The sequence below is a fragment of the Echinops telfairi genome, unplaced genomic scaffold, assembly GCF_000313985.2.
Source record: "Echinops telfairi isolate 266 unplaced genomic scaffold, ASM31398v2 ScPeMD7_443;HRSCAF=831, whole genome shotgun sequence".
NCBI lineage: Eukaryota > Metazoa > Chordata > Mammalia > Afrosoricida > Tenrecidae > Echinops > Echinops telfairi.
The window spans coordinates 12,625,641-12,636,407 of record NW_022104341.1 but is presented as its reverse complement, the minus strand read 5'-3'; the positions used below and the strand labels follow the sequence as shown (position 1 = coordinate 12,636,407).

General features: G+C 39.8%; 1 pseudogene; it reads right to left on the bottom strand.

Moving 5' to 3' along the window:
• Positions 1 to 7,542: 7,542 nt before the first annotated feature.
• LOC105978324 lies at positions 7,543 to 10,336 on the bottom strand (annotated as a pseudogene).
• Positions 10,337 to 10,767: the final 431 nt, after the last annotated feature.

Genomic DNA, 10,767 nt, shown 5'->3' with positions numbered 1-10,767 from the left:
TTATTTCTCCCCTATTTTCTCCATATTTCTACCTTCAGAAAATACGGTTTAAAATGGCCACTGAATATGACATTATCTATTTTTTCCTCATGACTCTGTTTGTTACAGATATATTAAAATTTAGGCTCAAATTTATGTTATAATTTTTAACTTGATTTCACCAGTTAAACCTCTCTTAAAATAATTTCTAGATGGGTGCATTAATTAATAAGTACTATATTATAAGTGAGTTTATCCAGGGTCTTTATCACAGCTCAAATGCCTGAGTCCTGAGGATGGGACACTGGAATACAGCAAAGTGCCTGAGAACTTGCTGGGTTCTCTCCTTTAGGATCTCATACGGCTGCACAAGTGCAGTGTTGATCAGGACTGTCATCTCATTTAAGACATGGCTGAGGAAATCTATTTATAAGCTAACTTGGTTTTTGGCTGGATTCAATGCCTGAATAGTTCACTTTCTTGTTGCCTATTGAGTGGAATTCTCTATTAGTTACCAGCCATGTTGGTCTCTCCATTGGACAACTCAAAATATAGCTGACTGCTTTATCAAAGGCAGCATGGGAGAAAGTCTACCCTGGGCCTTTGCTTGAGACATAAATTGCTGATAGATTTTTTTTCACAGTGTAAAACATATCCAATATATCTATTTCAGGTTCTGTTTTCCCATGTTTTTTACATCAGGGCAGTGATATTAGTATAAACACCTTATCTAGAATCTCAGGAAATCTGAAAGTGTAATTATTAGCTTCTGAGTCTGTTGCTCAATCGCAGCATCTCTTCCACTGCAGGAAACCTCTTCGTAAACTATTAAGGGTAATCTCTTTCAGTTAGTATTTGCTACTTGTTTTAAGCTCTTGGTCTATTATTACCCCCTGCTGGTCATCAGTACTATTTTATTATTAAACAGGAAACTCCAATGTCCTTGTTGATGTTGTCCCTTTTCCTATATATTTAAAATATCGGAATTATCACAAAGTGTATGAGCAGTTCCTTCCTCTGGCCTGTTTTTCAGGAGCTCTGGTGCTGCAGTGGGCTGTGCACTGGACCACAAATCGATAGTCAAAGGCTTTCTACTCTCATAAAGATTGATAATGGAGGAAACCCCCAGGAGCAGTTCTACTCTGTCCTACAGGGTCGTTGTGTGTCAAAATTAACTTATGTTTGGAGAGAGTTTGGCATGTTTTCAGAGGTCATTCCCAGTGAAATATTTACAGCCTCAATTGGAATTCTATCCTATGCCAGGTAATACATCCCTTAAAACCAGTTATTTTCTCCAGGGCAGTTGTCAGTTGTAATGTAAGCTTATCTCCATGAAATCTGGCTTTGGAAAAAGTAATTCAATGTTTCTTTAATTGGTGGGTTACTCTGCTCCACTTGTCTATAGTATATTTGGAAGCCTTCTCATGGGCACTGGGACATTTGTCCCAGTATGAGGACTTACTAGTATCTTTACTTTCATAAATTTTTCACGTCTTTTATGTGAGACAGTGAGTCAGACCCCTTCTTGAGTTAAAAACATTGCTATTAGACTATGAAAAGGAGTCCTTGTTTCATGATTTCTAAATGCTGGAAGATTTAAGCCTTCCTATACTTGACTTTTCAGACTTTGTGATTACGTGACTAGGTATACATATTTGGGAACTTTCAAGATCAGTTATTTGAACCCACAAGTCACTTCATAGAAGAAAGATTAATCTGTCTACTTCTATAAAAATTTAAAATCCCAGAAACTAAAAATAGACAGTTCTACTCTGTCTTATGGTGCCTCTATGAATTAGAATCAATTCCATAGCAGTGAGTGTTTTTTAAAAATGTATAACATCAATGTCTCCTTTTTGATGACCTTTACAAACACCACAAGGTATATTTTCCTCTTTTCTATTGCCCTTATACTTTACCAACCATGATGTCTTTTTTCCACGGACTGATTTCTCCTGAGAACATGCCCAAAGTACCTGAGAAACCTCACCAACCTTGTTTTGAGGGAGCTTCCTGGCTGTACCTCTTCTAAGACAAATGTGTTCATTTGTTTTCCAAGTCCATAGTACTTGCATTATTCTTTGGCAGCACCATAATTTATAAAATTTCTGTATAATAGTAAATAATAAAGTGCTGTGTAGATTATACAGACACAAGTGAATTTTAAGGAGTTAAATAATTTATCACATGCTTTCTCTCTTGATATCAAATAAGCTATCCTAAAACGTATTGGCTCAGCAAGATGCCTTTAGCTCTGGGTCTTTCATTAGGCTTTAGTCAAACTGAAGTGTGCAGTCACTTGTGTGTGTGTGTGTGTGTGTGTGTGTGTGTGTGTGTATGCATGTGTAAGGGGGGGAATTTTATTTCTAAACTCCCTTACATGACTGTTGGCAACAATCAGCACTTTGGGATGTAGATCTGTGAATTTTAGTTCCTCGATGGACATTGACTGGAGCCCCCATCAGTTTCTTTACTTCTCCATGGGAAAGCTCACAATAGTACCTATCTTTTCAATGAATGAAAGAACTAAGAAGCAGCATCTAGAATTGAAGCCACAGTCCTTTTATATCCTAATCTGTGAAATAATGTTTCATTACTCCCCTTGTAGTCTGGTGGTTGTCTACATCTATGCTGGTTGCTTGAAATTTTGGAATCTTCATTGATTTCTATTGCATCAGAGTTAATACTATCCTGCCCATTTCAGAATATCACAGTTGTACTTTTTCACCCATATCATAATGCCTGAACCTTGTACCACTGCTATTGAATCAATTCTGATTCATAGGGACCCCAGGGACAGGAAGGAACTTCCCTCTGGGCTACCAAGACTGTGTACCTCTTGATATGAGTGTCTTCTGTGGAGTGCTTGGTAATTTCAACCGGATGAAAATGGAATAGTAATCATGACGTCACCAGGGCTCCATATAAGCACTAGTAGCAGGGGTTTAATAAACATTTATTAAAATAAAATATGAAAAAGTGAGTTGGAATAATTATTCACTAGCAGACAATAAACCTCTTTGTCTAGACAATAAACCATTTTCACCCTGCTGCAGTCACTGTGAGTGGAAACCTCCATGGTAACTAACCATAGCAGCATACATTGCAATTCTGTAAGTTTGTAAATAGCAACTTAAATATATATATATTCAAAGTTATAATGTGTTCCTGAAATGTCATTAGTAAATACACACAAAGACAATTTAAAAATAAATACTTCCATTTACTCTGCCAGTGAGAACTAACACTTTATGTACATATAGGGAGAAATGTATTATGGCTGAGTTTTGCTATCTTTACTGTACTCAATTAGGAAAACACACTGTATGGTGGATCGAGCTCTCCTTCCTGCCCTCCCCTGCCTATCTATCCCATTTAAACATTATTGACCGAAAAGATAGTGTGAACATATAACCTCAAAAGGTTTTCCTTTTTATTTATTAGATGATAGAGGCAGACTAGATAATTTGAAACATCCCTTTAAGGTCTTCTTGCTCTAGTAAACTATTATAGACTAAACTAGTTTCATAAATAATATTCCTTAAAATAGATCTCTGGGGAAAAAATCTTCACCAATCAGTTCTCGTATACTGATTGTACATGGACTTTTGCTTTAGCTTATTTCAGGATTATAATATTACATTGATGTTACTAAATATTTTAGCAATGATAAGTAACAAGTTCAGTTGAATAAACTGCACATTATTCTTAATTTGTTTTCAAATGTAATACATGTTAAGAATAATTTGAATCATATGACTGGAGAGAAACATGCTAAGCTTATTAATAGATTTAATATTTTCTGTAGAATGTATGTTTCATATATGTTTAGATTCTATAAGAAATTTCATCAGTAATTATATAACAATATTATACAACATATTTTGAGGATAAGACTATATTATCATTTGCTCTGCATTTTTTAAACTGTTTTTCCATTTTGTTTAAATTAAAATATACGAAGGTTGTGGACATTTTCAATTATATTTCATTTATATTTTCTATGAACTTTTAGAAGTCCCTTTTTATTTTATGTATAAGTCAGAAAGCTTATTTTAGATCCTATTTGGCTTTGCAGTCAATAAAGATGGAAGCTTTTGGTAATATTCTCTCCGTTTGTGGTTTTCATGATTTCACAAATGCTGCTTTCATTTCTTAGAAATGTGATCCTGAGATATTTTTAACAATGTCCTATGGGCAAATATAGAGAATAATATAATCTGACACTAAATGACCATAAATGACTAAATAAATGTCCCAGCCACTCGGGAAAAGAGAAGGTCATAGAATCTGTGTTTCAGCTGGCAGAGCAGGAAGAAATTTTGCCCTAGAGAATTCAGCTAGGTTCAAGGAAGCAGCACATTACCTGTGCTAACATATTGACAGAGGACAAAGACAGGTTTAATTAACTCAATAGTTAACCTTAAAAGTTTAAAAGCACCTAGAGAAACCAAACCCATTGCCTTTGAATCAATTGCAACTCATGGTGACCCCAAGTGCATCAGCACAGAATTGCACTCTGTAGGCTTTCCAGTGACTGATCCCATGGAAGTAGGTTGTAGGGCCACCTTTCCCTGCAGCAGGTGGGTGGATCCAGTTAGTTGCTGTGTGGTAGCACATCAATTCCAACTCATGTTAACCCTTTGTGACAGGGTAGAACTGTCTCATAATCCTTGTTAGGCTGTAATATCTACAGGAAGTAATTCACTGAGCAAAAACTACTGGGAAAACAGACCAAAACAAACAAAAAGCCCAAACTCTCTGCCATTAAGTTAATTCCACCTCATAATGATTCTATACAGATTTGAGGCTATAAATCTTATGGGAGCACACAGCCTCAACTACCTCCAGCAGAAGTGGCTGGTGGATTTGACCCACTGACCTTGCATTCAGCAGGCTGAGGGTTACTCAACAGTACCACCAGAGCTCTAGTGAAAACTTAGTATCAATTTTTTTCTCTAGTCCAGTAAGAGTTATTCACTATGTAACAAATATATAACATCCACTTTGTGACAAGTTTTCATAGAGTTTATAATCTAATTTGAGAAATTAAGATTAATCAAATCACTAGGCAAATTATTGAATGACCACAAAGCAAGACATATCCTATGCGCCTTGCAAATAGCAGGAGAACTTTAATCAGTTTACAAAGGTTATGAAAAGATCACACGCCTCAGACTAGGAACTGATCATTTGGATTATTTACTAGCTAGTAACGGAGCCCTGATAAGTGGTAGAGGAGTCCTGGTGAGGTAGTAGCTCTATGTTAGTCTCCTAACTACAAAGTCAGCAGTTCTAAAGCACCAGCCACTTCACTGGTGGAAATTCCTACTCCTCTAAAGATTTAATCTTGAAAACTCACAGCAGCAGTTCTACCCTGCCGTATAGGGTTGCTATGAGTTGGCATAGACTCATGGCAGTGAATTTGGTTTTTATAAGAGGAGTGGTAGGGGAAGAAAGAAGAGGCTTTCTATTCTTGTAAAAATCTTATAGTCTGGGAAACCCACAGGGGCAGTTCTACTCTGTCCTATGGGGTCAATCTGTGGAAGTAATGTTGGTTTTTTTCTGTTTTTGTTTTCTGGGGGATGCTATGTGTTAGGCCTTAAGATCCTAATCCATGAACCACAAGGTCAGCATTTCAAAGCCACCTGCTACTCCAGCCGATGTTGAAATCACCAATTTACATCCAATACTCTTCTTTTTTTTTCTTTTTCTGGTCAACAGTTTATTCTAGCACCCATAGTTACATTCATTCCATCCTTAGGTATAAAACTTAGATGGAATTATGCTTGCAATATTTATTAATTCATTACATAACCTTGTTATACTTTTGATGAAATACTACATTTTTATTTCCTGACTTTCCCCCCTGTTTTTATTTTCTCATTTTATTCTATTTGTTACTTTAGTAAACAATCATAGAACAAAAAGTGATAATGTGCCATGCTACCAGCTTTGTGTCATTCCCCAAATTCCCATGAGTATTATGAGTGAATTATGCAGCTCCTGAAACTGTCCAAATAACTAAAAATATTGTCAGAACAATTGCTGTAAGTTCAGCAGAACTGTAAGGGGTTTCCTCAAAAGTGAATATATGTTCAGAGAAGAGAAGCCAACTCTTTCTAATATATCAAACCCAATGACTATTGTCTAATTGGCCTACCTCTAAAGAAATGGAATCCTACTCCTACAGTGAAAAGATGGTTAAGGATAAACCACCCAGTCAATGATGCTCAGAGAGCAGTGAAGAATATTGCAAGTGAGGATATTAATCAAGAAGCAATAGGAAATTATTTTAAATAACAGTTTTATTTTGGGGTCAGCTGTTATTTAATATTTTATTAAAATTTAAAATATAAGATAATCTAGCTTTTATCTCTTATCTGTCTGTACCTGTGTACAAGCTCCAGTCTAGTCTAAAGTGAGAGGCAGCACTGGGATCATGATAGTGAGGGGAGAGGAAGCCTCAAGGAACCAGAGGAATATTGTGTGTTTTACAGTGCACTGCTAGGTTTCCCTATGACCCCTCTGTGGAGAATGTCCCATTGTCTACATATAGGCTTTGGGTCTCTGCTCTGACCCCCCTCGTTACCAACAATATGTTTGTTAGTTAGGGGTATTCTGATGCCTGTTAACCGGTCCCAATGACACCTCATAATTGCACCAACTGGTGTGCTTCTTCCATGTGGGCGTGTTGCTTCTCTGCTAGATGACCGCTTGTATAACTTCAAGCCATTAACACCCCAGACATTTATCTTTTAATAGCCGGTGTGTTATGCAAGGTTCTCTAGAGAAACAAAATCAGGACACTTATGATTTTGTGTATATATGACCAAATATATACAGCACAAAGGTATTTTACAACTAATTAGTCCACATAGTAGTACAGAGGGCTCAGTTCAACTCACTTCCCTGGAACATTTAATATATTGGAAGTCCCTGAATTCATGAGGGCTGTTGGGTCCAAGGTCAAGGAAGCAGACAGCTGAGTCTTTCCTCAGGCAATGCAGGTAGTCCAGCTACAGGCAGCAGGGCGGGTCACCAACAGTCAGCAGCTCAGGAAATTAGCAAAGCAAGCCAGATGGGATGTTGAACTCAAGCAATGCAAGACGACAGGATCCAATAACCTCAAGCTCAAGAAATGTGTACACCAGTAGTATGGTGAAATAGGTCTCGAAGGAACCTCAAACTCTAGCAACACAATCCATGGGTTGGCTGTCCCACAGGTAGTGTAGCTTACAAGTTGAGTCAGCGAACTAACTAAAGCTGCCAAATGCTGGTCTGATCAGAGAGCAAGAGAGAGATTGGGGCAGGGCTTGCTGAGCCATTTATCTCTTTGCCTTCCAATCAAACTGTGACTTTATTAGCCCCATGTTTCTATTGGCCAGGTTGGCACAATAAGCCTACCTATCACAGTCCACCCCATGCTAATTTGTCAACTGAACACAATTCTTTAGTCATATATAATTTCCAGACATTAATGAAATTACACTTACACCTAACATCATACATGAACAAAGGAAATATATTCAATAAGTACATATAAAGAAGATAAACTGACAATCACAAACCTCACTTTTGCAATTGATCACATGGTCATAATTGATAGGTAGAACTACCTTCTTCTACGACCCATTCTGTATTACCTTTACCCTCAGCCAGCACCTGAGATGGCCATGGTTGTTTGGCTGGTGGGGTGAGCCAAACCTTCACTTCTGAGTGATCTGTGTCATTAGATGTCCTGCCAGGATTGGGTTGCTGTAGTTCACCACTTACTTTAATTACAAGGCTCGTTAGTACTAAGAGATCGCCTATGGGATTCCAGACATATTCTTCATTACCTCCATTGTGTAGCACCAGTCTAATTTCTCCTTGGTAATCAGGGTCAGTCACATCGCTCAGTACAGCAACACTCTTCCTGACCTGTTGTTGATCCAAAGGCATGAGAACGCCGAAGTGTCCAGGGGGCATTCTCAGCTGCCAGTTCAGTGGAATCAGTGCTGTGTTTCCAGTGGAAGAGATCCTTCCTTCAGGACCAGGACCTCCAGGTCTGAAGTGCATTGGGTTGCAGGCACATGAAGCAAAAATGATGCAAGTGGATCACTAGGAGAAATAGTGAGGGATACCACACCAGCTTCCACCCATTGGTTCTTGTATCCATGAAATCTGTCTATTGGAGACACAGCACCATATATAGGCCAGTGGTTTAGAGTGTATACAGCTTCCTGGAGAACACTGACCCAGCACCAAAAGTTGTTGCCACCTAGATGGCACTGTAGTGAGGTCTTTAGGAGGCCACTCCATCGTTCTATCCAGCCAGCTGCTTCAGGATGATGAGGAACATGATATGACCAGTGGATTCTATGGGCATGGGTCCATTGCTGCACTTCATTTGCTGTGAAATGAGTTATTTGATTTGAAGCAATGCTATGTGGGATGCCATGATGGTAAATGAGGCATTCTATAAGTCCACGAATGGTAGTTTTTAGCAGAAGCATTGCATGCAGAGAAGGCAAATTCATATCCAGAGTATGTGTCTATTCCAGTAAGAACAAGACACTTCCCCCTCCATGATGGATGTGGTCCTATGTAATCAACCTGCCACCAAGTTGCCAGTTTATCTCCCCAAGGGATGATCCCATACCTTGGCCTTAATGTTGGTTTCTGCTGCTGACAGATGGGGCACTCAGCAATGACAGTGGCCAAGTCAGCCTTGGTGAGTGGAAGCCCATGTTGCTGCGCCGATGCATAACCTCCATCCCTGCCACCATGTCCACTTTGTTCATGTGCCCATTGGGCGATAACAGGAGTGGCAGAGGAAAGAGGAGGACCAGTCTCCACAGTGTGTGTCATCTTATCCACTTGATTTTTAAAGTCTTCACTTCAGAGGTAAACCTTTGGTAAACATTCACATGAGACATGATTATCCTTACCTTCTTGGCCCACTAAGAGAGGTCCATCCACATACCTCTTCCCCACACCTCCTTTTAACCAATTTTCCAATCATGTTCCTTCCAATTCCCTGACCATCCAGCCAAGCCATTAGCCATAGTGCATGATTCAGTATACAGTCTCACATCCACCCATTTTTCCTTTGTAGGCAGATTGAATGGTCAGGTGCACTGGTCAACTTTCTGCCCATTGGGAGGATTTCCCTTCACCATTGTCCTTTAGGGAGCTCCCAAAAAGGGGCGGTAGTGCTGCTGATGTCCACTTAGAATGGCACCTCCATATCGTACTTAGCCATCCGTAAACCAAGCATGACTTTTCTGTTATTTGGTTAAATTATCATAAGGAACTCCCCAGGAGGCCATAGGTGCAGACTGGGAGAAGGAAGGTACTCTGACAGGAGTGGAGATTGTGGGCATTTGGGCCACTTCTTCATGCACTTACTTGTATCTTCAGGTCCTTCTCTAGCCTGATCTCGTATATACCACTTCCATTTAACAATAGAGTGTTGCTGCGCACGTCCAACTTTATGATTCCGTGCATCAGATAATACCCAGTTCATAATGGCCAGCTTAGGCCTCTTGGTGACTTTGTGACCCACGGTGAGGTGTTCAGTCTCCACTAAGGCCCAATAACAGGCCAACAGATGTTTTCCAAAAGGGGAACAGAAGATGGCAAGACTTTCCTCCAAAATCCCAATGGTCTATGCTGTGATTAACCAATAGAGGCCTGCCAAAAACTCCACATTGCATCTCTATCTACAAGTGACACTCCTAGCACCATCGGCTCAGCTGGATCATATGGTCCCAGTGGCAAAGCAGCATGCAAAGCAACCTGGACCTGTTGCAGAGCGTTTTCTTGTTCTTGGTCCCACTCAAAATTGGAGGCCTTTTGTGTAACTTAGATAAATAGGTTGAACTAGAATACCCAAATGAAGGATATGTTGCCTCTAAAATCTGAAGGCCCACTTGGATGCGCCTCCTGTTTAGTTGTTGGGGTGGCCAGAAAAATAGTTTATTCTTCACTTTAGTTGGAGTGTCTCAAAATGCCCCACACCACTAGACCCCTAGAAATTTTACTGAGGTGGAGGGTGCCTGAATCTTCCTTGGGTTGATTTTTCCACCTCTTGCACACAGATGTTGTACCAATGAATCTAGAGTCTTTGATGCATCCTCCTTAGTGGCTCCAACCAACAAAATGTCATCAATATAAGGGACCAGTGTGACATTTTGTAGAAGAGACAGGCAACCAAGGCCCCTTTGGAAGAAATTGTGGCACAGGGCAGATGTTGCCTCTGCCAGCTGAAGGCAGACTGCTTCTGGTAGTCCAAGACTGGTATTGAGAAGGCATTGATCAGATTAATAGCTGCATACCAAGTACCAGAAGTATTAATTTGCTCAAGCAATGAAATCACCAACAGCATGGTGAAGCATGTCTCGAAGGAACTTCAAGCTCTAGCGACACAATCCACAGGTTGGCTGTCTGTCCCTCAGATAGTGTAGCTCACAAGTTGAGGCAGAGAACTAGCTAAAGCAGCTGCATGCTAGTCCCATCACCAGAAAGCAAGAGAGAGGGGGAGATGGGTCTTGCCGAGCTATTCATCTCTGCACTCCAATCAAACTGCAAATTTATTAATCCCACATGTTCTATTGGCCTGCTTGGCACAATAAACCTACCTAACACAACCGGGCACCATCTGCTTTCTTCACCACATTTGCTTATGCACCCATTTTGTCTTCAGCAATACTGTCAGAAGGGTGAGCATCAGAGAATGCCAGTTTGTTAGAAAAAAGTCTTCTTGTATTGAGGAAGTGTATGATCAGAGGCCTGAAGTCCATC